Here is a 26,589-nt window from a genome sequence, read left to right as displayed (position 1 = left end):
TACTCCACCTCCACCTTGCTGGCGTCTGAGTCGGACTGGAGCTCTCTGCCCTTTACCAATCCAGCCACGGGCCCATCCATCTGGCCCATCAAGACTCACTCTCATTTCATCAGTCCATAAAACCTTAGAAAAATCAGTCTTGAGATATTTCTTGGCCCAGTCTTGACGTTTCAGCTTGTGTGTCTTGTTCAGTGGTGGTCGTCTTTCAGCCTTTCTTACCTTGGCCATGTCTCTGAGTATTGCACACCTTGTGCTTTTGGGCACTCCAGTGATGTTGCAGCTCTGAAATATGGCCAAACTGGTGGCAAGTGGCATCTTGGCAGCTGCACGCTTGACTTTTCTCAGTTCATGGGCAGTTATTTTGCGCCTTGGTTTTTCCACACGCTTCTTACGACCCTGTTGACTATTTTGAATGAAACGCTTGACTGTTCGATGATCACGCTTCAGAAGCTTTGCAATTTTGAGACTGCTGCATCCCCCTGCAAGATATCTCACTGTTTTTGACTTTTCTGAGCCTGTCAAGTCCTTCTTTTGACCCATTTTGCCAAAGGAAAGGACGTTGCCTAATAATTATGCACACCTGATATAGGGTGTTGATGTCATTAGACCACACCCCTTCTCATTACAGAGATGCACATCACCTAATATGCTTAATTGGTAGTAGGCTTTCGAGCCTATACAGCTTGGAGTAAGACAACATGCATGAAGAGGATGATGTGGACAAAATACTCATTTGCCTAATAATTCTGCACTCCCTGTATGGCTGATCAAACTTCCCACACCTCTATAGCCGCAGAATCGGAATTTTCAAAGCTAAGTTAGACAATGCCACATTGACCACACAGTTCTTCATGTTGGCAGTAGTTAAACCATCACTCAAAAATCATCACTTGACCCAGCTGTCCTAGCCAATCATAGGCCAATCTCCAACTTTAAATATCCCCACAAAAGCAGCTGGAAAATAGCCACAAAGGAATGCCTTATTAAAAGAGTTTCAGTCAGGTTTCAGAGCACATCACAGTATGGAAACAGCTTCGATGAAAGTTAAAAAATGATCTTCTTAAGGCCTCTGACAGTGGATTGATCTCTATGTTCAATACTGTTGACCATAACATGTTATTCGAAGAATCCTCCCACACACACAACACTAACCATTGAGCTTCACAAGGTTTCACACCAGGATCTATTTCTATTTACATAACACATGCCTCCTTCAGGTAGTACCACAAAAGACACAACATACCTCTGCCGTGCTGATGACACCCTCTCTCTCATCCAGTCATGAAGCCAAACAACACACACCTGTCAGTCAACCTAAAGGAATGCTCTGAATGGCATTACCTTGGTCTCCATTAACACTGTGAGGTTTCTTGGCCCAATATGCACTAATATGCACTTTTTAAGGACTGCTTTCTTCAATTTCTGCAATATCTCTAAAGTCCTATCCCAGAGTGATGCTGGAAGACAAGTTCATACATTTATTACTTCTAGGCTGGCCCGCTGTAATTTGTTATTATCAGGATGTGGTAAAAACTCCTTAAAAAGCATTCAACTATATCAAAATGTTGCAACATGAATACTGGAAGGGACTAGAATGACAGTATATGCTCCTATTGACTTCTCTTCATAGGCTCCTTGTTAAATCTGTTGTAAATTGCCATCCTGCTCCTATAGTACTATATCTCCCCACTTGACTCTCAAACTTTAAGCTTACTAGAATATTTAAAAGTAGAATGGGAAGCCAGGCCTCCAGTTTTTAGGTCTCTGTTTGGAGTTATTATTAGTTATTATCAATCTCTGGCTCTCCTACACAGCATAGTTTTTGCCTTGTCTCTTTCTCCTCACCCCAGCTGGTCACAACAGATGACCACTCCCCCCTGTGCCCAGTTCTACTGGGCATTTATTCCTGTTAAAAAGGGAGTTCTCTTCTCCAAATTTCTTGCTAAAAGTGGGTCAGATAAATAATCATGTTTTATTTTTGCAGTTTATCCTTAGATAATAGAGTGGCTTTAGATGACTGGCATCGTAATTTCATGCCTGTTCAACCTTGAGTTGAATACTATACAGCTTGACAGCCTTTGTTCTTATAGAAAAATAGCCATTGAAAAGCTAAAACAGCTGTATTAGACTAATAAAAACCTTTCTCAGCCATGCATGGATTTTCAGTTTATAGACACTAATCATAAAAATTCCCTAATTGGACCTTGTTACACATTTTGGTGGTGGACTCTGAAGCAGACAATTACTTCACACCCCATTTTCCTTAACTTGAATGATAGTAAATTTTGGACCGTAAATAATACATGTAATTGGTATTATGTTTACAATACAGCTGGATGGCCATGATGAACATTGAGACCTCCTGAAAAACAAACAGTTCTAATTGCATTGTAAAAGGTCTACTTCAACAGTTTGTAAATTTGTATTGTACTAGGTCAATAGTCGCTCACCTATAGAGGTTTAATCATACTGACTCAACTCTGCCTTACCTTAATCTTCTCAGTTTGCCCCATACCAATGAAAAGTCCTTCTCTTTCCTCGGCTTTTTTTTTTTTTCTCTTTTTCATGTTCCTTGTCCAAAATGACCTTTTCGGAAATCCAATTTGTACTTGGTTGCCAAGTGCCCGGTCAGACTGCATGTCCCTCCTCAGTGCTTCAAACTCTACCATTGCACACTGTAACTCAATCAATCAAAGCTTTATTCGTCACATGGAGGTTGTGCTGCAGTGAAATGGAACCCCCCCCGACCTTACACACACAGCACAGACATTACATGGGGATACAAGTCGGAGATCGGTAGCGTTACAGAAAAACACTGAATTGTACACTACAGTGGGAAAGTACAAGAGGGAAAAAAGAGACCTCTACTCATGCTGTGCTTCCATGGTAGGACAGCATGGGAACAGGAAACAAAAAATCTCCTCTGCACAAAAGCACATAAATGTCCACAGCACAACATTGTGAGACACATGACAAGCCACGGGGTTGGGTCGGCGGTGAGGAGTCATCTGAAGCGAACACAGCAGCCATCCTGCACAGCGCTACCATTCCAGCGCGGCACACAGACCCGCCGTGTTCCCGCGCAGGAAACAAGCATCGAAGGCGTTTGGAAAGGGAGGGGGATGAGTGTGTGCTTATCAGTGTAAGTGTATGTGTGTGTGTGTGTGTGTCCAGAGTCAAGCTGAGACACTGTCCTTCGCCCTGCCAGGCTAAGTAAACAGTCTTCCAGCCAACTCAGGTGGCCTTGCATAGGATGGGCAGGAACAGACAAAACACAATCATTATCAGGGAGTTTTTGTTCAGCTCCAGCCTTGAGCCCACAGCTGGCGCCGAAGGGGTAGCTGCATGAAATGATGATGGTTTTAACTTTAGTGCGAACAGCTCATAAGAATTTCAAAGCTGTTCTAACAGTCCAATACTGGTCTCTCAATCTGCCGTTGGAGAGCCGTGAGCTTCCTATGATGTTATCCAAACTTACGTTCCGTGGTGTTGTCATTCTTGTGGTCAAAGAGCAGGTTCTGAGAACTCACAACTGCGGTGCACTTCCCAAGATGTGTTCAATTTGCACCCAGAGGTGTTATTCCGAGCTGGCCCCTCCAGATGTAATCAGTTTGCACTCAGAGGTCTTGTTCTGAGTATTCACGGCAGCCGTGTGGTTCTCCAAGATCTCATCCGTGTTGCACTCAATGACCCATTTCGAGAAACTCGCGCCTCATCCCATCGTTTTAATCCCAGTGGGCAGCTTTGTGGGGGTTTGAACTGCCGGTTCCACTTCCTTAATTCTTCGATAAGCCAGGGCCAAGCCAGCTCCGATCAGCAAGAACCCTGTTATCATGGTTCCGAATAGGTGGATATCTTCAGCAGTCAGGCTCACCCAAGCCCAGACTTCTCGTTGAAGGGGTGTCAATTGCATTCAGAGACCAGTTGATCAATCCATAATTCCTCTTTTAGGTTTTAGAGAACAAACTGTGAGAGAGTGTTCCAGGGAAAAGTAATAGTTTTGTAATAGATGGAAGTTTTCTTCCATCACTCCTGTTCTCACTGGCTTGCACTGGCTTCCAATTAAATACCGCATTCAATTTAAAATGTTACTTTTCACCTACAAAACCATTAATAACTTGGCGCCGAGCTACCTCAATGAGCTTCTCAAGTTACACACTCCTGTCCGAGCACTTAGATCTGCTACCCAAATTCTTTTGGAGCAACCTCGTTCTCGGCTGAAGTCTCGCGGTGACGGCGCGTTTGCTGTAGCTGCTGTAGCGGTCTTATGGAACAACCTTCCTGTCGCTATCCGGGCGTCTGACTCTATGCCACTGTTTAAATCACGGCTGAAGACTTATTTGTTTAATCTTGCCTTTCCAACCTAGTTAACACTTGGTGTGCGTTGGTACATTTTTATCCGTTATGCTTGTGAACTACTTATATCTTATGATTGTCAAGGTTTTTATAATTGATACGTGCCTGGTCCTTCCTCTTTTCCCTCCCATCTCCCTTTTCCTATTTTATTTTTGTCAAGCACCTTGGTATACCCTTGGTTTTTTAGTGTGCTTTATAAATAAAGTTTATTATTATTTATTATTAATAAAAGCACGAGACAAGACGAGGACATAAGAAGCTAAGCAGGGAAGATAAGGGAGAGGAGAGGAGAAAAGTGCGACGACCTTCGCTGAGAGCCAAACGAGAAGGAAACTAGAATAGAACTAGAATAAAGTAATTTAGTTCTGCAGTTTTTGCTAGAGAATGCATTTGAGTACTTTAAATATGTCAATCCACAGAAAACTGGACCCTGCCACACACAGGAAAGATCATTTATGCCCCATTTTTCTAATTTGAGGTTTGCTCATTTTTTGCTGGGGATGAGGCGTTAACCTCTTTCCCTCCAAAATATCGGATAATTTAGATTTTCTCTTCTGTTTTTTGTTCATTCTTTGGGAGAGTTAGCAATTTAGCTCTGCTAAGCGATATGTTTCTCCCCCTTTGCCAATGCAGTTAAGATTATGACAGAATCCTTTGCTGCTTTCTCCTCCACACTGCATTCATTTTTATTTTTCTTCCTTTTGAAAAGAACTACAAATTGCACACACACAGAATTATAGCACTGTGGATAGTTTAGTGCTGCACGTTTAGAGCTAGCATCTTACTTCTAGCTTCAATATAGGAAGATAATCTGATAAAAGACAGATTATTTGTCATATCTGCATACAGATTTACACATATGTACACATTTGCACCCACACAGTTACATACATGTCAGGAGGATACCCAAGAGCAGTGTACCAGGGTCAGAAACAGCAGATGTTTCAATTTCTCATTTTGTGTTACCAGGGATCCTGAGTATCATCAGTACCTCAGCTTTTAGTAAATCCCCATGTATAGGTCTCATCCCTTCAATAATGCAATGCTCATAAGGTGATTAATAACTTCTCTAAGTTTACTTATCTGTCCCATGCCCTACTGAGGTTCTAATGCTCTGTGTGTATCTGTTCTAGTGTCAATGGGAGTCATGTCTGAGCCCTTTATGTATTAAGCTGCGCCGATCTGTTTTATTTACATGAATCGTCAATCCATTGCCGGAGGGTGAACCGGTGAAACTTCTTCACGGTCATCAGCGGGAAGGGTGTGTGCGTGAGGAGGAGGGTGAGGGGGATCTACTCGCATTTGTATTGGCTGATCCTTTTAGTGGGCGTGGCTAACCGTCAATAACAGTGCTTGATAACGAAGTTAATCTTTAATGGATAACTAGACAGAAATACATATTGGAAATACATTACTACCAATTATCCTAGAATATCATTTGACAGCAGTCAGAGGGGATAAAAGGGGGAAAATAGTACAGGGTTTTTTTTTATTTTCTAAGAATTCCTTATAAGTATTTAAAGGTTGTGGGGTAAATGGTGGATATTTAAACCTCAGGGTGTAGACTTCACTTTCTTTATTCCCACTATTCACATGGAAAACAAAAGAAATGACAGAGAGCACAAAAGTTTATTTGTCTGACCCACTTTTGTTAAAACAGCCCATTTCTGGAAAAATTTGACTTCATTATGAGATCAAAAAATGACTTTCACACTCAAACTCCTCTCTACTTCAACAAGCTCACGAGTACTTCAGACTAATCCCTTAGTACACCTACGCTTGTTCCTCAAATTAAAAGGTGCCGTCATCCTAAATTGCCATTGAGTTCATTAACTGAAATCCAAATGGAATAACTTCAGCTGCTGAGTTTGTGTGAGATTGTTTACTGATGGACCAAAATCAATGCAGAGGTTTCAGCCTTTGACCTTTAGACAAGCTGAGCACTGATTAGGTGGGTGGTGCACTTGCTTCGTCATGTCTTTGCAGTGTAACTGAACAGTACAGCTTTAAGTGTTTTTTTTAGGTAAAACCTGTTATGTACAAAATACACACAATACTGTTACTTTTTATGCTTACAGCACAACCACCAACATTTCTCTCCCAACAAATTCAAGGCGTATGTGATACCCACCAATGTGTGATCACATTTATGTGAATTAATTTAAGTAATTTCACTTTCAATGTAAGTGATATTTCCATTTGGAAATGCCCTAAATAACTACAGTAATTGTAACAGGAAACTTGGTAACTACCCTGGGATATTTGTAGCGGACGCTTCATTTTTATACCAATAGGTGGCAGTGTGAGACCATGGTTTGGCCTGTTGTTAGCAGCCTGAAGCGCATGCTCCGCGCTGTTTTCTCATAATGGCGGAGTATTCAGGAAACGGCAAGCCACGTCTCCCTGTCTGATCATTTCTTTCCTGTTTACAGGTTCGTATCGTGCCCGAAATAGAATATAATAGCAATCACACCCATTATATAGCATAGACTAACCATTACGGTTGGAAAGTGAAAGCGTACAACATTGTGTCGTACAGTAAATTACACTTTTGTAAGTATTTGTTTACGGCTTTAGCAGCATGCTAAGGTTAGCATGTTAGTTTGGGTCACACACCTCCTATGCTCTGTGATGTTAGTGATCGGCTCCACCGTTATTCTGTATTGTTTTAGTATCTTGTTTCTGCCATAAAGTGTTTCCGTGAATTCAGTGCACATGTCAAGATGGTGCTGATTACACCATTCTTTCAAGCTATTTGAGATTTATAGATTTGTCCTGTTGGAATTCATTTTAAGATAAGATAACCTTTATTAGTCCCACACGTGGGAAATTTGTTTTGTCACAGCAGGAAGTGGACAGTGCAAAAGTTATGAAGCAAAAATTAGGATACAATAAGAATAAATACAGTACACAACTGTACAGAATAGAATAAAATAAAATACTATATACAGTAGAATAAAATAAATATACAATAAGATAAAAATAGAATACAAATATAAATGCTATATACAACTGAGTAAAAATACAACGATGACAGAAAGGATTATTGCACTTAGTATTATTGCATATGTATGGATGTGTGTGCTCGATCAGTTAAAGTCTTTATTATGGAGTCTGACAGCAGTGGGGAGGAAAGACCTGCGAAATCTCTCCGTCCCACACCGCGGGTGCCGCAGTCTCCCACTGAAGGAGCTGCTCAGTGCTGTCACAGTCTGCTGCATGGGGTGGGAGATGTTGTCCAACAGTGATGACAGCTTAGCCACCATTCTCCTGTCACTCACCACCTCCACTGGGTCCAGAGGGCATCCTAGAACAGAGCTGGCCCTTCGGATCACCCTGTTCAGTCTCTTCCTGTCCCCAGCAGAGATGCTGCCGCCCCAGCAGACCACGCCATAAAAGATAGCAGAAGCCACCACAGAGTCATAGAAGGTCTTCAGGAGTGGGCTCTCCACTCCAAACGACCTGAGTCTCCGCAGCAGGTACAGCCTGCTCTGCCCTTTCCTGTAGAGGGCGTCTGAGTTATGAGTCCAGTCCAGTCTATTGTTCAGATGAACACCAAGGTACCTGTAGCTGTCCACAGCCTCAATGTCCATACCTTGGATGTTCAGTGGTTGCAGTGGAGAATGCTTGTGCCTGCGGAAGTCTACCACTAGTTCCTTGGTTCTACTGGCGTTGATCTGGAGGTAGTTCAGCTGGCACCAGTCCACAAAGTCTTGGGTTTGAACCAACCATTTTGAACCAACCAACCAACCATTTTGAACCAAGTCTTACAAGAAAATTGGTCATGTTTATTAGATTTGGAATGTGTTAATTCCCTTTAGTCTAGATTGTAACAGTTGGTAACACATATGGAGAATGTGTGTGTGAGCTATGTTAAGAATAAGTAAATACACAGTTGTAATACTGTAAAAGTAATGAAAGGAGTGCATAATTGTGAATTTGAATAAATAATGGCGGAGTATTCAGGAAACGGCAATCCACGTCTCCCTGTCTGATCATTTCTTTCCTGTTTACAGGACACATATATAGCTGTCTACAGGTGCTGCCACCCGGTACCTGTAACACGTACATTTCAACACTTTGGACAGTTCCCACACTACTTTTGTTGTGCATGCTGGAGTCAGTCTGACCTTTTCAAACCATAAAAGGAGAGACCCGGGGTCAGGCGCCCACTTTGACCAGAGAGAGACACAGAGACACAGGTGAACTGCAAAATTCAAAACAGGAAATGGCAGTTATCACCCTTGAAAAGTTGCATCAAGAAGAAGAAGAAGACGCTGAACATCTAAAAATATCTACAACAGATTAAAGCATTTGAAAGTCATGCCAATGAGAAATAAGAAAAAAAAACAAACAAATGCCAAATTGCACAAGAACTGCACTAAAAATCAGTGGCAACATGCTTTACGGATGATGAATCCATATTTGAATAATGGAAAATTATGGAGTTATGAAAAAAGAAAAGTACCATCAGATTTTGATCCACCATGCAATACAATTTAGAAAACATCTGATTGGCAACAGCTTCATGTTTCAGCAGGAAAATGATGCCAAACACGCTGCAAATGCAGTAAAAGCATACCTGGATAGACAAATGAGTGCATCTGGTTATTAGATATTGGAAATAAGCCTGTTTATTTACTCTTATTTTTACATGCCTCGCTGTAACTCTTCAGCACATTTTCTTAAAAATGAAAGAAATCAACAGCTTTTCATTCCAGCTTACTGACTCAAGTCAGGTCACTCACGAAAACATGATGCTTTTTCTAGTAATAATAAACCAGTGATAAACAACGAGACTTCACTCTTTCTGCACTCTGAGCACAGCTGCTCTTTAAAAGTATTTTTCCTCTGAAAGAACACAGTTATCCTGCAAAATTTCTCCTTCTGATCTTTTAAAAAGATTTTAATCATGTAATAAGAAACTTTGGAGTTTTTCTTATTTCTCTTCTTCCAAACACAATATGAAAATAGATTTTTTTATTCAATTTTTTTTATTCAATAGAGACAGAGGACATGAGTTGAACATGAGCAGGCCAATGACTTGCAGCAAAGGGGACATGCTGCTTAGGTCAGCCAAGACAGTCTTTGTTTTGCCGCCATCTTGTGGATAAATGTTTTACCTGGGTGCAAAGACTAGCCAAGTGAATACGGACAGCCAGTGATGTGTAAACTGTGTCCTGCCACAGGCGACTTTAAAGTCTGCCTTATCAGTGGGTTATACATATATGCTGAGGTCAAAGGAAAACTAAATATACACACACCAGCACTTTGGTGAATTAACTCGAGTCTTTGCTTTAATCTGTGCTAAGTACAGTAGGAGGTTTGGTAGTACATATGAAGATAAGTTCACACATGCACAGAAACATCAGAAGACACATGAAAGTATAGATATTTCTATTTTAGAAAAAAAAATCCATAAATTCTTTTTACATTTTGTTTTGCTTTGAATACTACAGATATTATTTGTCATATTATCGGTAGTGTTTGTAGTTGAATAGTGTTATATTATTATTATGTGTTAGGATTTGATCAATCCATGACGTGCACAAATGCATTCACAATGGTCTTTAAAAGCAAATACATTTTTTCTCTCTAACAGCTGCTGTATTTACTTTCCTCTTCAGTCCTTCCTGTACTTGGTCAACCTCCTCTCCTCTTCCCAGTCGGTGTGGCAACTGCTGGGCCGACAGTCTTTGGCCAACAAAAGCGAATACACCCTGAGGGAGATGCCAACCTCCATACCTGTAAGTGTTTTTCTTCTTCTTCTTTTCCACACACTGCAGTTTTTTTTGTCATCCATCTGAGGGCATGTTTGCACTTTTTAATTGGCCTCCAAACACCACCCACCCATTTGTTTTACTTCAAACGCATTCAAATAAACCCTCTCACACTGAGACTGATATACGTTCTCCACCTTACCCATTGTAAATTTCCACACAGTTTTCGTTTTGCACCCTATCCGGTGCATTCTTGTTCAAAGCCTCTCATTTTACTCCACAGGATTTGATTGACAGACTGATTGCCGTGAATTCGGATGGGAAGATTCATTCTCTCTTCCACTACGAAGAGAGTCACACATTCGGCCTAAGGTGGGATTCTTTTTTTTTTTTCATATTACTTAACATCAGTGGGGAAGTACACGATATCAGATTATCACCTGGTGACTGCACACACACTTCAGCCTCTGGCAATAGGAGACTGGCATGGTTCTTTATACTTTGATTACCCAGCATTGAAAGGCTGATGAAAGGATTTCTCTGGATAAGAGAGAAATAAGCTGGTGTGTGTGTGTGTGTGTGTGTGTGCTTGTGTAAATACTCACATCAGCCTGTACTTTGCATTCTGTGAGAGCCGTATAAAATACAGCAATGCATAAGTGTTTTGAATGAATAGAAATGTGACACATGAGAAGGTGTGTCTGTGACTGTTCCTGTATAACTTATTTTCAGACTAGTTAACAAGTTATGCTCCGGTCATTTGATGTTACCAAGATAGATGTCCTTTTGTAATATAGTTAAATTTTCTTTGTACATTTCATTTATCCAACATCATACATTAAGCCAAGAAGAGTTCATTATACTAACAAGAGGTATCAACGCTGGGCCAAAGTGCAGCACGTGGTTAAAGTTTGTAATCCAGCCGGGGTGTAAATATCACTCAGCAGCCAGTCGCAGAGATGAAGCAGGCAGCATCAACACATAAATCTACTCTACCCGGCTTAAATCAAAAGACCACCTCTGACTGAAAAGCTGTAGATTTTACTTTTTTGCACAAATTAATTCAGATTCACACTAATTCTGTTCACAGCTCCAACAAAATGAGGAAGAGGAGGGGGAGAAACACAAGTAGATTGAAGTACAATTGGATGAAAGTCGAGGAGAAGGAAGTTTAGGATGATGAGGAAGAAAAGCAGCAGGAGCATCTTTAGGGATCCCTATGATGTCATTGAGGTTTATTTCATTAATATTGTCCTCTCACAAAGAAAGATGACTTGTTTTAGTTCACCTACCTACTTCCTGTATTAAATAGTGATGTGCAAAATGTTGTGGAAAACCACGGAGCAGGCACGTATAGTGCATCTGCAGGTAAATGAACATCAGATCTCTCAGACTAAAATCTGTATTATACTTTTAGTCTTAAGAACATATGTTGTATATTTATCACCCTTATGATAAAACCCATGTCAGCCATTGGTTTATGGACTTTGTATTTAGAAGCCTCAACATTTGCTTTATTGCTATCGCTATGTTGTTTTTTGTGAGCCTTTTAGGACCATATTAGGACGAGGGATCAGAATCTGGAGTCGTGCACACTACTGTTTCATTTAGCGTGTATCCATAAGATTTGTGCAGCAGATCCAAGTTGTGCCTTGAAAACAGGAAGGTTGTCTGCATAGAGGAGAACTTTAATAGCAGGCTTGTACAAAGTGAGGCTTTGTGCTCACATTTGCTGCAAACACTCGTTTTAATTCTGTTACCCTGTTTTGATGCAGAATTGAGTTGAAATCAGGCACCTTCTGTTTTAATGTGTTCTTGTGAATTGATTGTGTATCGCATACATTTGATTTGACTTTCTGCGAGACAACAGTCGTCCGCTGGCCAAAAAAAGTTTTCCAAATACCTCCACGTGATCAAGCCTGGATTTAGAAAACAATAGCAAAAAAAATCTGCACCTCCTGCTTCACATGCAATTTGTGTTTGTGTGTTCAGAGGCGGCGGCGAGAGGGGAGACCTCGGCTCATCCAGCTGGAGAGCCTGACCAGGAGGAGTCGAACATTAACTCTGCTCTTCCAGGGCACCCTGCAGACTTGGCTGCTGGCATTGGCGAGGGAGTGCGGCCGCCGCTGGGATGACGTGAACGCCAATCATAGGTCGACTGCAGGTATGCGAGTCAGACCTTCTCAGGAGGGTTTCACTTTTCTCTCTTCTTTATAATTGACCCTTGTTTTCTCTCTCAGCTCCTTGTCTCAGAGTGGGAGGGATTTGAAGCACAAAGGGAGGAGCTTGTCGTTTGGTTGGCTGATATGGATGTCCACCTGAGTGAGGTTGACCAGCTGACAGGAAACACCTGTGAAAAACTGAAACAACTGCAGGTGTGGGGTTGTTTTGATATGACATATATTTGATATGATACATACGTCATCCTAAACTGGACTAACAAAGAACCATGAGTCCAACATGAAACTTACCTTGCATAAGCAGGGCTCGTAAATATTTCAAAATCCCTGGTAGCCCTTCGGGCAGGCACTCTTCAGTTTTTGGTAGCCCAAAATAAATTTAAGAAGCCCAAATAAAAAAATAAAAAAAGGAGGACAGTTTTTTGATTGATGTTTTGTTTCCTTTACAATATTGTAAAGGAAACAAAACATCAATCTAAAAATATTTAAAACTCTTAGACTGTTGGAATTGGTTCTCCACTGATATAGAATTACCAGTTTCAAGTGTATTTTGTCACAACAGTAAGAAGTCTCCAAAGGTTGATTCTGTTCATCTGAATGTAGCGTTTTCAGTGGGAAAAATGTCTCATCACTCATCCAAGTGACTTCTTCAGTGTCAGCTGACTGCAGGTTTCCCCAATCTTATAAACAGTATATTTGCATAATGACTGAAAGCAGCCCCCTGAAGGAACAGTGGGCTTGGAGGTCAGTTCCTTCATCACAATTATGCAAATTCTCATGACCATTAATCAACAACCACAGAGAGTTAATCCCATACAGCTTATGACAAAATTTGATCCGAAGTGATTGATGGCCCTAATCACGACCTTTTGACCTCCCGCCCCTCCCCCCCGGAAGCGTGTAATGAGCGTGACGAATCGCATCCGGAGAAGGGGGGTGGGAAACCCCCCGCGTGACGAATTGCATCCTGAGAAGGGGGGGTGAACCCCGTAAGCGCGCCATCTGTTGCTAACCGTGTCGAATTGCATCCTGAGAAAGGAGGGGGGGAACCTCCGGAAGCGCGTCATCTGTTGTTGGGGGAAAAAAAAGTTTTTAGAGGGAGGGGGAAACCTCCGGAAGCGTGTCATCTGTTGTTGGGAAAAAAAGTTTTTAGAGGGAGGGGGAAACCTCCGGAAGCGCGCCATCTGTTGGAGGGGAATAAAAAAGCAGAGAGGTGGAGTCCGTCACAATTTCTAAGGCACAGACACAAGATGGATTTCCTTCTGCAGCCCTGCAACATTCCTGTGTCCGATGAGATCTGCTCTCCCAAAGAAGAAGGCTTTGAATATGACATATTCAAATACAGCATATTTACTATGGAAGGCCTCGATCCGGACCTTATGACCCTACCGGAAATACTCCGGAAGTGTCTAGTCATTTTCAGACCTGTTGCGTCATGTTCCCTAAGCACAGCGGTGATGCAGCAGATGATTCTGTGATGTATAGAGAGACAGAGCGGGTGTAATTTTACTTTCTTAAGCTGCACCGGCGTTTGTAATGGAAATAAAGAGTGACTTCCTGTAGAGATTTCAATAGTATTTTATTTTCCTATAATACAGACGCTGTAAAAAACCTTTAAGATACACCATAGCTTGTGATGAAAAGAAGAACTTTCTATCCGCTTGTAACCTACAGGCTGCCTATGTGTAAAAAACGAATAAATATCCCTTAGTGAATACTACTTTTCCTTTTGAGAGACTGAAAAACAAACCAGCGACAGGCGATCTTGTTTCACTCACACACACACACACACACACACACACACACACACACACACACACACACACACACCCCGCGGGCCAAGGAGGAGTTTTTTTCTTCAATACTTTAACAATAAGTTTTCTCAATAGATAGAAAATGATGACGCTGAGGAGTCAACATCCGATATTATCATTGCTTGTAACCCGGTAAATAATTTCGTACATCTCCCCATAAAACAAGTCTTAGTGGAAAAAAGCTCATTTTCGAATAAGTTTATTAAAGCACCCCCCCTCTGTGGAAAAGAGTCAACCATGAGGCGAGTTTTGTCAACAGCAAGAACAACTGTTGCCCATAAAGTAAAACAGATATCCGCCTCAAAGTCGTATTTTACCGTTGCAGAATGTGGAAAACAGACAGCCCTCACAGGAGGCACCATAGTTAAAATATTTAAATTTCAACTAAATTTGTAGTAATGATCGGATTTCCTCACTTATCTACACCACACTCCTTGTCCTTGATTTCTTATCGTTTCTTATCGTTCCTCTGTCCCTTAATAGAAACCACATATATAGAAACTATCCTCCCTTTCAGTTGTCTTTTGCACTTCCATATCGCAAAGCAGTTACTGTAGGTTATTTTCTGCTTATGCATTAATGTAATTAATTAACTTATTTATCCTTAAGTAAGGTAATGACTTGAGTTCTAATGCTTTTTGTCTCTTGAGTTAGCTGTCAATGTGGGATTTTTTTCCCCTTTTGTTCAGTTAAAGCTGCCTTTCATTCTTCAACACAGCTTAAACTCTAATAGGTAAGCTTTCTTGTAATTTCTTAGTTCTGCAGGCTTCTTGAAAGACATCCGAGACTCTTCTTTGGATGCTGGCTGCCTTTTGTTTTGTTTTCTGTCAAGATGATCCCACACTGCTTCGATTATCTTGAGGTTCGAACCCTGGAGAGATCAATCCATGACTGATGCGTTGTTTCATCCAGGCATACTTTGACTACATTGGCAGTATGTTTGCGATCATTGTCGTACTGAAAAATGAAGTTGAAGCCAATCAGACACTACGTGGTATTACATGGTCGATCAAAATCTGGTGGAACTTTTCTACATTCATAATTTGATTAATTTGGATAAGAGCTCCAACAACACTGGCTGAAATCCAGCCTCAAAGCACGGTAGAGTATCCACGCTGTGTTAAAGACGGCTATAGACATTCACTGTTGTATCTCTCTTCGGACCTCTTCCATGCATATTTCAAATTTGGAATCATTACTCCATAAGACATATTACAGCTGATTTCTTTTTCCAGTCAATTTCTTGTGTAATTTGGCACACCTCAGCCTTGTTTTTCTCTGTTCTCCTTCCTTAAGAATGGCTTATTAACAGCCATCCTTCCAACTCAGATAACTTTTGATGAGGTTTCATGAAATGTTTACAGCACTTGAGTTACTCGCCACGGCCATCCTAAATGCTAAAAACACTAAACTTTAATTCTAAATTACGTAATTAACGTTAACCAGAAAAAACAAGCCAAAGTCGAAATGTTGCTGAGCTGACCTGTGGTATGCTATGTCTTCTAAAGCACGTATAATGTAAACAGAACTGGTCTTTGCACAGAAGCCTGTGGAGCTTCATAATTAACCTCAGTGTGTGAAGAGGACTCTCCATTTAATAATAGCTGTAATAAAATGTTCTGGCCGACGGTGTTAAACGCTGCACTTGGGTCTAGCAGGGAAGATTTCAACTTTTCAATATGAATGAAGGCTGCAAACTGATTAGATTAATGTCTGATGATCTTTTCCGTGCTTCTTCAAGTTTGTAACACCAAACATATTAAAGGATGATGTAAGGCTCACAGGAAGAGTTTAATTAGACACACATTTACTATTTTCTTTATACTCTTTCTTTCTTGACATGTTTAATATGATTACTATCAGAGGAGAAAATGAACCTTGTGTAGTCTAAAAACTTTTTTATTTAATCAAACTGTAATGTTGTTGAACTCTGACGGACGTGTCTTTTAATCTTGTCAACAAATCCTTAATCATCTAAATCTGCCATTTATCATCTTGTAAAATGTTCCCTCTGCTTCTGTTGCACATCTCCCCCCGACACTCTCTGCTTCACCAGCCCTGTGCAGCTGGTTCAACCCCTGCCTGCCTCCTTAAACTGGGGTGTTTAAATCTCTTTACCTCTGTTGTGAACTTCACACAAAGTTTGTGGTAACAAAATCAAACTGACGAGGATCTCGTTTGAAAAACACACACACTCACGAGACAAAATAAAAACAGACTGCTCAAAGCAAAAGCAGAGCCCTCACAGCTGGTAGTACAAACACAGTGACAACATGCGTATTAGATACCCTCAGTGCCAGAAGCATAAATATGAAAAAGGTGGGATCACCAAGAATATCCTAAAAATGGCGTTGAGGTGGGTGTTACAGTGAAAAAAACAAAAAGCAGCCAAATTTTCATCTGAAAATGTTGAATTTTAGTAAAAACAATGCTCTGTAGTTTGATACTGTCGTTACAGACAAAGCAGATGTTTAAAGCCTTTGAACGCTCATTTAAAATGCGCTCATTCTCCTTATCAGCTGGAAACATTAAAGCCGTAAAATGACTTTTTCAAACGGATAAAAACTATTGAACAGCAGCAATGATGAGCCTGTACCAGAATTTGAATGTACATGTGTTGAAGGTGCGGGTCTTGTTGAATTATTAAACATACTTTCTTTAATTTTTCGAGCCACAAAAACAACAACTTTTAATTTTCTTCTGCTTGAGTCTCGGCCTCGGGTAGCTCTACTTATCATTGCTCAATCAGTTGTCTGTTTGTGCTACTTTTTCAAGGAGCAGCGGATTATTGGTAAGGGTGACTTTATGTGTTTAGCTACTTAAGTGGAAGTACTGTGGATAGTTTTACCTTACATACATAGATCTACCAATACAGCTTCTGAGGTAACTGTTTACAAAATGTTATAATCTATTCAAAGGTTCTTTGCAATTTTACATTGATAAACATTATCCTTAACACATTTGACCCGCATAAAGTGCTATGGCCATCACACTGTCATTTAGAATTGTTTAAATAACTCGTGTCTTAAGTCCTTCCATCAAACAGAAAATAAAAAAATAAAAAAAATAAAAAAGTCGCATGGATCACTTTATATTTCTAACATTTTGTGATATAAAGTCGTTCATAACAAACTGAAAGGCTGGGAGTTTAAAATGCAAACCGATGGAAGCAGCAGTAGAAGACTATAATGTCACAGAGCACACGGTGTCTATTATTGTGTAGACAATTATAAATAAGAGCTTAATAAAGATGCTTAATTTCTTAAGAAATAAACAGGTGGAGGGATCTTTATCAAAAGTGGATGTTGCATCTGTGGCTAAACCCCTGTACCCAAAAACTTTAAAAATCTACTGTGTGTGAGGCTGTGTAAGTAAAGCTTGCCCTTCACACCCGCGTGTAACAAACCATTTGTTGGGGGTTGTGGATTTGACACCTCAGCATTGTGAAAGTGGGGAAACATGTTTCTGGCTGTGCATAAGATTTCTGCTTACAACTTAGAATCTCAGTTCTAAATGAAATTCAGATGTTTTTTAAGTATGGCTAATGTATTATTTGACTTCTAAGGCACGCACACACACACGCACACACACGCACACGAACAACAACACCAACACAGAGAAGAAGAAGAGGGGGTCGGCAGACTATGAATAAATCTACATACTCTGATATATGGTATGTGTTTTATAAAAACCTACTCTACACCAGCTGAGGAAGTAATTAAACACAATGTTTTGCCAAGTTTCCCCTCTGGGAAAAAGTCTGTCTTCATTTATTCAGTTATTGTACTAATGTATGCACATTTCTATGCTATTAAAGGTACTGAAAAGCTTTACTTACACAATACTTTGGGTACTGAGTTGACTTACAACAAAGATTATGCTGAAATGCTGAAAAAAAAAAAAATATATATATATATATATTATAAACTATATAAATAAAAAGTACTTTTAATAAATTAAATTATTTTTTCACATGAAAACAATATTTATATTAATAAATTCTCGTTTAACAGAAATCTCTGATAATGTTTGTGGTGTCAGCTTTTTCCTTTTCAAACTGTGCGAGAGAAGAAGTATCTCATGACATTCACGCCTAATGTGTTCAGCATATTCTGCACAGTCTGCATCGTCACTGGTACCTGTTTAAGGCTGACGGGGGGTTGAACAGCAGGCTCTGGACACGGGCCCCAGTGAGGAACCTGAGCCCTGATGATGGGGAGGGTGAGTGCAAACACCAGAGCCAAAGGTAGCTTCATGGTAAAGATGTGGCTTTATTACCTAAAGAGAGTATGAAAGAAAAGCAGGTAAGGTAACACAAACCAAAAGAAACATGGCCAACGCAAACAAGATTACTGCTACATCAACTCAGGCAACATTTTTCTTGGCAGAAATAATCTAATATTAACTAATTTATAGTTTAATCCTTCGCATGTATCTCCACAGATTTCTCTTACCTCTGTGTTCCAGTGGTTCAGATATGTGCTCTGTCTTTAGAGATAGAGAGACAAGGCCGTGTGACCGATGGTGACATGGAACTGAATCTGAGCCCCAAAGAGAGAATAAGAGTTATGCTTTTGCACCATATTGTGTTTTCACCGTTCTTTCATAGCAAGAAGAATGATTTTCAGTCAAATGATCCCTACAATCAGTATATTTAATTTCAAAATCAGCCACCCTGGAAATCAACCTACCATCTGGATAATTGTCAGATACTTCTTCCACCACAGGTACTTTTGGATCTTAGGTCCACAGGAGGCAAGACTGTAATACAGGTACATCAGGACATGGATCATCGCATTCATATGTGCACCAAAGAATGCTGCAGTAGAAGAAACAATAAGTTTTTAATTTTGTTCTGCTTACTATAGTTAAAAAAAATCTTAAACTGAGTTGCTCTGAACTCCTGCTGTCTGTATCCAATAAAAAGGCAATAGTTGAGGGGGTGGGAGATACAAACAAGTGTAGGTCCAGGGGCCCATGAATCCAGATTAAACTATCCAAGCTACATATGACGATACTATGCTTGTGGGTTTCAGTGAAATTTGTCATCTAGCTTCCTCATCAGTGTTCAGACTCAGTTTACTCTCAGTCACAATCATCTACTTGCAAATATACATATAGCTGCACCTGTGTTTACTAATTAGCAAGTGATAGCGTGTTATCATGCTAAATACATACTGTGAACATGATAAACATTGTACCCAATAGTAAACTTCAGCGATTAAATGCTATTACTCTCAACATGTTGCCTTGTTGGCATTAGCACTTAGCTCAAAGTGCTCCTCTGCCAATGGTATACCTTTACAGAGTTGCTAGCATGGCTGTTAATATGCAGATGCATATTATAAAAAAAAAAAAAAAAAATAAGCTCAACAAACAACAATAATGAATACATTAACCAGTAGTGAATAAAAGGTTTATAGACAAGTAGCTCCACATGTTTGGTTTAGCTTCCTGAAGCATCCACCAAGGCATTTGTGTCTCTTCCCAGCCCTCACCCAGTATAAACCACAAAACTACAGAGCCGATGAAGGCTTTATCAACAGCAATGCTGATAAATTCATATATATATCATATAGCTGATGTCTGCTGTGTTGTAAGCTACTCACACTGTCCTCCTGCCACCCACTTGATGCCAATCCACCAGAGCGTGAACATGGAGCAATGATGGTAGACGTGCAGGAAGGTGACCTGGTTAAATTTTTTCCTCAGGATGAAAAACACAGTGTCCAGATACTCAATGCCTTTGGAGATGAAATACCTCCACAGAGTTCCTGCCACCTGACTCCCGCAGAAATAAAGAAGGGGAAGAAAAAGACTGTTAACATATGAACATATATGATCAAGAGCTACATGTGTGTGAACTCTGATTTTGGAAATCCTAACCTCGACCCGAGACTGACTCACTTGTGGTTTCTGTTTCAAACTACGTCATAGAGCAACAGGAAGGAAGGTGAAACTGAACACCATTCAACTCCGGCTTGTACTTTTTTCTGATAACAGACCCGTGCTCTAAATGTATGGATGCCTCTCATGTTTCTAAAAGCTCTCTGAGTGACGTGTCCCTGGCAGGCTGACTGTAATTTTCTGAACCATGGGTACAGTGGAGAATTATTAACAGGTAGGGATCTGGTTCCAAGGAAACTAATTATTGTAGACACAAAAGTCTTAAGATAGTAAGTTACATAAACAGCTGAAGTCCCACTACTATATTCAGAGTTTATCTATGCAAGCGTGTGTGTGTGTGTGTGTGTGTGTGTGTGTGTGTGTGTGCAGTCGGGAGAGTTGGGGTATCCAATTTCCTTTTTTTGAATGCCTTCTTGTGAACGCTGTCTGTTTTCCACATTCTGCAACGGTAAAATACGACTTAGAGGCGGATATTTGTTTTACCTTATGGGCAACAGTTGTCTGGCTTTGTTCTTGCTGTTGACAAAACTCGCCTCATGGTTGACTCTGAGAAAAAAACTCTTTCCCACAGAGGGGAATAAACTTATTCGAATATGAGCTTTTTTCCACTAAGACTTGTTTTATGGGGAGATGTACGAAATTATTTACCGGGTTACAAGCAATGATAATATCGGATGTTGACTCCTCAGCGTCATCATTTTCTATCTATTGAGAAATCCCATTGTAAAAGTAATGAAGAAAAAAACTATTCTGCCGTCTCACTCCTCCTTGACCCGCGGTGTGTGTGTGTCTGTGTGTGTGTGTGTGTGTGTGTGCCTTCTGTTTTCCGCATTCTGCAACGGTAAAATATGACTTTGAGACGGATATTTGTTTTACCAAATGGACAATTGCTGTTGACAAAACTCGCCTCATGGTTGACTCTTTCCCACAGAGGGGGGTGCTTTAATAAACTTATTCGAATATGAGCTTTTTTTTCCGCTAAGGCTTATTTTAGGGGAGGAGATGTACGAAATTATTTACCGGGTTACAAGCAATGATAATATCGGATGTTGACTCCTCAGCGTCATCATTTTCTATCTATTGAGAAAACTTATTGTTAAAGTATTGAAGAAAAAAAACTCCTCCTTGGCCCGCGGGGTGTGTGTGTGTGTGTGTGTGTGTGTGTGCCTTCTTGCGAACGCCGTCTGTTTTCCGCATTCTGCAACGGTAAAATACGACTTTGAGACGGATATTTGTTTTACCAAATGGACAATTGCTGTTGACAAAACTCGCCTCATGGTTGACTCTTTCCCACAGAGGGGGGTGCTTTAATAAACTTATTCGAATATGAGCTTTTTTCCACTAAGACTTGTTTTATGGGGAGATGTACGAAATTATTTACCGGGTTACAAGCAATGATAATATCGGATGTTGACTCCTCAGCGTCATCATTTTCTATCTATTGAGAAAACTTATTGTTAAAGTATTGAAGAAAAAAACTCCTCCTTGGCCCGCGGGGTGTGTGTGTGTGTGTGTGTGTGTGTGTGTGTGTGTGTGTGTGTGTGTGTGTGTGTGAGTGAAACAAGATCGCCTGTCGCTGGTTTGTTTTTCAGTCTCTCAAAAGGAAAAGTAGTATTCACTAAGGGATATTTATTCGTTTTTTACACATAGGCAGCCTGTAGGTTACAAGCGGATAGAAAGTTCTTCTTTTCATCACAAGCTATGGTGTATCTTAAAGGTTTTTTACAGCGTCTGTATTATAGGAAAATAAAATACTATTGAAATCTCTACAGGAAGTCACTCTTTATTTCCATTACAAACGCCGGTGCAGCTTAAGAAAGTAAAATTACACCCGCTCTGTCTCTCTATACATCACAGAATCAGCTGCTGCATCACCGCTGTGCTTAGGGAACATGACGCAACAGGTCTGAAAATGACTAGACACTTCCGGAGTATTTCCGGTAGGGTCATAAGGTCCGGATCGAGATTGAATATGTCATATTCAAAGCCTTCTTCTTTGGGAGAGCAGATCTCATCGGACACAGGAACGCTGCTGGGCTGCAGAAGGAAATCCATCTTGTGTCTGTGCCTTAGAAATTGTGACGGACTCCACCTCTCTGCTTTTTTATTCTCCTCCAACAGATGGCGCGCTTCCGGAGGTTTCCCCCTCCCCTCTAAAACCTTTTTTTTCCCAACAACAGATGACGCGCTTCCGGAGGTTCCCCCCCTCCTTTCTCAGGATGCAATTCGACACGGTTAGCAACAGATGGCGCGCTTCCGGGGTTCACCCCTCCTTCTCAGGATGCAATTCGACACGCGGGGGGTTTCCCACACCCCTTCTCCGGATGCGATTCGTCACGCTCATTACACGCTTCCGGGGGGGGAGGGGCGGGAGGTCAAAAGGTCGTGATTAGGGCCATCAATCACTTCGGATCAAATTTTGTCATAAGCTGTATGAGATTAACTCTCTAACCACTGATCAAAGACCCATGAGTACCAGGAAGAAAGAAGTGCCAAGATACAATTGTCAGAAGTGGGATTCGAACCCACGCCTCCAGGTGAGACTGCGACCTGAACGCAGCGCCTTAGACCTCTCGGCCATCCTGACACATTGCAGCAGCCAACTAGTTGAATAATCCCACGCAGTTGCTGATTTCCATTTGACATACTTGTATGTTAAGTGCATGTAATAAACAAATAAAAATAATTACTAAGAAAATATATTGATTTAAAAGTTTGTGTTAAATGTTGTAAGTCAGATCGAAATAGAAAGATCAGGTGTGGTGGACAGGAATGATTAGATGTCAACAACTTGATTGGATGGCCAAAGTGTGAAATGTGACGTCCTGTGAGGGAAGCGTGAAAAAGCGTGAGCAGGTATAAAAAGACATTCTGGGTTCTTCTATTTTGTCTTTTGCGAGATGAGCAGTTGGGAAGGTTGGATCTAAGAGGTTCACAGTTGAAAGTTCAAGCAGACACGCTAGAGGGGGAACCACAGCCCAACCTGTGAACTGGTTTCAAATGAATGCCCAGCTGCTTTCCTGTTGGGTGATTTTCATCAACACAGAACACGGGGATAAATGCATTTTTGGTTCCATCCTCTCTCCTCACCAAGGAAATGTCCTACTTTGAGTTTGTCTCCACCTGCTGGGCGGTGGCGTGTTTAGAGTGGAGGATGTAGTTGCAGCTGTCCTGCAGGTGGAGGTGGTGCCGGACAAGCAGAGCAGCAGATTTGTGAGTGTTTTGGACTTGAATTAAAAAGACCAAGACATGCTGATGAGGCTGCTGTGTGATCTAGAGACAAGTATAAGGATGTGTATAAAGTTTGGGTCTAGCTGTATTGCTCAGGCTGCGCTACAGCATCTATTCACAGGTGCGATCCCACTACTGAGCGACACGGGGGCTTTGACCTGCTCCGTCTCCGACCTGGGCCGGTGCACCCCTCCTTAGGTGACCTGGTGGTCCCAGGCTCCCCCAGGATCACCATATCAATGCCGAACGTAATGCGGACACCCGATCGACATAGCCTGCTGCAGCTCAGAGCTCCTGAGCTCAAACGATCCTCAAACCTCAGTCTCCCGGTAGCTTGGATTACAGGCATGCACCAACGCACCCGGCGAGAAGCACTTACGTTAACAGGGCTTTTAACCATGTCTGAGGTAACATCATGACACTATCCTGCTGCCCATCATTAGCAAAGTTGTAATGATGGGCAGCAAAGATGAGGAATGAATGGTGCACAATTGTTATATGCAAGTTTTTAGAAAGCTCGTGGTTAACCCAAGAGTATTTTGTCACAATATCAAGAAGAGTAAAGCTTCAATGTCAGAAGTGGGATTCAAAGCCACACCTGCAGGGGAGACTGCAACCTGAACGCAGCGTCTTAGACCGCTCAGCCATTCTGACATTGCAGTGACAGTTTGGTGGAGGTTAGCACTGTTAGATACTTTGGAAGAAACACACATTATCCTTCTCATAACACATATAGCAGCTGTTCAGCCATGGAAACGTAGTGCGAATAATCTACAATGTCATCCATACTGATCATTTGGCTGAATACTTTTAGGCAGGTTGCCATGACATGACAGTTCACACAGTTTCACATCGGTTCCATGGTGTAATGGTTAGCACTCTGGACTTTGAATCCAGCGATCCGTGTTCAAATCTCGGTGGGACCTGCTTATTGGGAGGTGAAACCATACTGCATGTCACATAGTGATAACTTGTTTTTGGTCGCCAAGCGGGCGAAGGCACTGCGTTCAGGTCGCAGTCTCCTCTGAAGGCGTTTGTTCGAATATAGCAGCTGTTCAGCCATGTAAACACATACTACGAAGCTCGTGGCGCCCACTTTCTGTGCTGACTTTGAGGTCGGAAGAGGTTTGGAGCTGTACAGTTAGTGAGTCAGCAGAGTGTTTGTGACTTTTGCGCACAAGCGCACCTCAGCACTCGGATACTCCAATCTGTAACTTTGTGTGGGTTGTAACTGAATTTCGTTGACCGCGGCCCTGCAGAGGGAGGCAACGAAAGTTGGATTAAGAATCAGTGCCAAAAAAACCAAGGTACTCCGAGTTGGCTATGCACGTGCCCGCATTCCTGTCATGATCAACCAACAACGTGCTGAAGAGGTGGAGAATTTTACATATCTTGGCAGCATCATCTCGAATGACGGGGTCTCTGATCGGGATGTCGACGGCAGAGTAGGGAAGGCAGTTGGTGTCCTGCGACGTCTCCAACCTATTTGGAACTCGACCTCCCTGAATGTAAGGGTCAAGATCAGACTACTGAACTCTATAGTCTTCCCTACTGCACGTTACGCTAGTGAAACCTGGCGCTCAACAAGTGCAATTATTCAACACCTGAACGTGCTTCAACAACGTGGCTTGCGGCGAATCCTGAGAATTTCCTACCGGGACCGAATAACAAATGAGGAGGTCCTATGAAGAGCAGGCACCCGCCCATTAGCCGATGTTGTTGCAGAAAGGTGCTTTCGCTTTGCGGGACATATTTTACACCTACCCCCTCATCGCCCAGCTAAGATTACCATGACATGGCGTCCACGCACTGGCAAGCGAAAGCAAGGCCGACCAAAGATCACATGGCGTCGAACATTTATGGACGATCTGAGAACTGTCGACATTGCCTGGGACGAAGCTGAAGCAGTCGCTGCTGACCGACATCGATGGAGATCACTAGCTGCCCGATGCGCCGCTCGGCGTAGGAGGAACATAGTACTAAGTAAAGTAACTGAATTTCAGACAGCTCTTTAGTACCACATAGTGACTGACAAGTGAAGGAACTCTTTAGTGATTGACAAGTGTTTTGTAAAGGCAGACGTCATGGTTAGCTGCTTGATTTTATAAAGCTCTCACAGAAAACACAAGTCATACAGAAATTCAATGTGCCAGAGAAGACATGCAGTATGGTTTCACCCCCCAAAAATCAGGTCCCACCGATTTCACCAGATTTCACTCCATAAGAGTTTCCTCTTTTCAAAACTCTCCCAATTCATCCAGTGACCCTGCTTGGCCAGCCCTATGGCTCTGGCGTGTCTTACTGTTTCCTCCTTTCGACACACCTCCTCCACCACCATTTTTTGACGTTCGGTTACAGATGCCTGTTGCCACCGAGGTTGCCAAGACCAAATCCTTCTCTGCCCTGTTGGACGCGACCCACCATGTCATTATGGCTCAGAGCCGATTTGGCCTGTAGCACAGACGTGGCTGTGGTCCACTTCCTCCCTGTTGCTAGGGTGGGAGCAGCGCCCCTCACTATGGGGTCCCGGGAGTCCTTGAGTGACATCTCAAGCCTCACTCAAGGAGTGCAGTGTTGTTAATCCGCCTGAGGTCATTAGCCAAGTTTTGCCTTCGTTTGTCAAGTTGCCAGGTATCATTGAGGTCTACATTATACCACCGTCCCAGGCTCTTGATGGACATCTCTTAGACTGTTGGAATTGGTTCTCCACTGATATAGAATTGCCAGTTTCAAGTGTATTTTGTCACAACAGTAAGAAGTCTCCAAAGGTTGATTCTGTTCATCTGAATGTAGCGTTTTCAGTGGGAAAAATGTCTCGTCACTCATCCAAGTGACTTCTTCAGTGTCAGCTGACTGCAGGTTTCCCCAATCTTATAAACAGTATATTTGCATAATGACTGAAAGTAGCCCCCTGAAGGAACAGTGGGCTTGGAGGTCAGTTCCTTCATCACGATTATGCAAATTCTCATGACCATTGATCAACAACCACTGATCAAAGATACGTGAGTAGAAGGAAGAAAGAAGTGCCAAGATACAATTGTCAGAAGTGGGATTCGAACCCACGCCTCCAGGTGAGACTGCGACCTGAACGCAGCGCCTTAGACCGCTCGGCCATCCTGACACATTGCAACAGCCAACTAGTTGAATAATCCCACGCAGTTGCTGATTTCCATTTGACATACTTGTATGTTAAGTGCATGTAATAAACAAATAAAAATAATTACTAAGAAAATATATTGATTTAAAAGTTTGTGTTAAATGTTGTAAGTCAGATCGAAATAGAAAGATCAGGTGTGGTGGACAGGAATGATTAGATGTCAACAACTTGATTGGATGGCCAAAGTGTGAAATGTGACGTCCTGTGAGGGAAGCGTGAAAAAG

General features: G+C 41.7%; 1 long non-coding RNA gene and 4 other non-coding genes across 6 annotated transcripts; 2 read left to right on the top strand and 3 right to left on the bottom strand.

Moving 5' to 3' along the window:
• Window positions 1–5,682: 5,682 nt before the first annotated feature.
• Window positions 5,683–13,195, top strand: LOC146693518 (uncharacterized). 2 transcript variants are annotated; one of them, XR_014923967.1, is made up of 6 exons: window positions 5,683–6,788; window positions 9,984–10,103; window positions 10,360–10,448; window positions 11,167–11,309; window positions 12,069–12,240; window positions 12,317–13,195. It is a non-coding gene; the product is annotated as an uncharacterized LOC146693518 (long non-coding RNA). The 2 variants fall into 2 exon arrangements; XR_014923968.1 differs by lacking the exon at window positions 11,167–11,309.
• Window positions 13,196–22,481: 9,286 nt separating this feature from the next.
• trnal-cag (transfer RNA leucine (anticodon CAG)) lies at window positions 22,482–22,564 on the bottom strand. Its single transcript has one exon. It is a non-coding gene; the product is annotated as a tRNA-Leu (tRNA).
• Window positions 22,565–23,274: 710 nt separating this feature from the next.
• On the bottom strand, window positions 23,275–23,574 carry LOC146693516 (signal recognition particle RNA). Its single transcript, XR_014915006.1, has one exon.
• Window positions 23,575–24,062: 488 nt separating this feature from the next.
• On the top strand, window positions 24,063–24,134 carry trnaq-uug (transfer RNA glutamine (anticodon UUG)). The gene has a single exon. It is a non-coding gene; the product is annotated as a tRNA-Gln (tRNA).
• Window positions 24,135–26,246: 2,112 nt separating this feature from the next.
• On the bottom strand, window positions 26,247–26,329 carry trnal-cag (transfer RNA leucine (anticodon CAG)). Its single transcript has one exon. It is a non-coding gene; the product is annotated as a tRNA-Leu (tRNA).
• Window positions 26,330–26,589: the final 260 nt, after the last annotated feature.

Source organism: Copadichromis virginalis, linkage group LG14 (assembly GCF_057382275.1).
Source record: "Copadichromis virginalis isolate Kocher_CV1m ecotype Utaka linkage group LG14, C_Virginalis_male_GT1.1, whole genome shotgun sequence".
Taxonomy (NCBI): Eukaryota; Metazoa; Chordata; class Actinopteri; order Cichliformes; family Cichlidae; genus Copadichromis; species Copadichromis virginalis.
The sequence above is the reverse complement of the archived record's forward strand: the minus strand, read 5'-3'. Positions and strand labels throughout refer to the sequence as shown.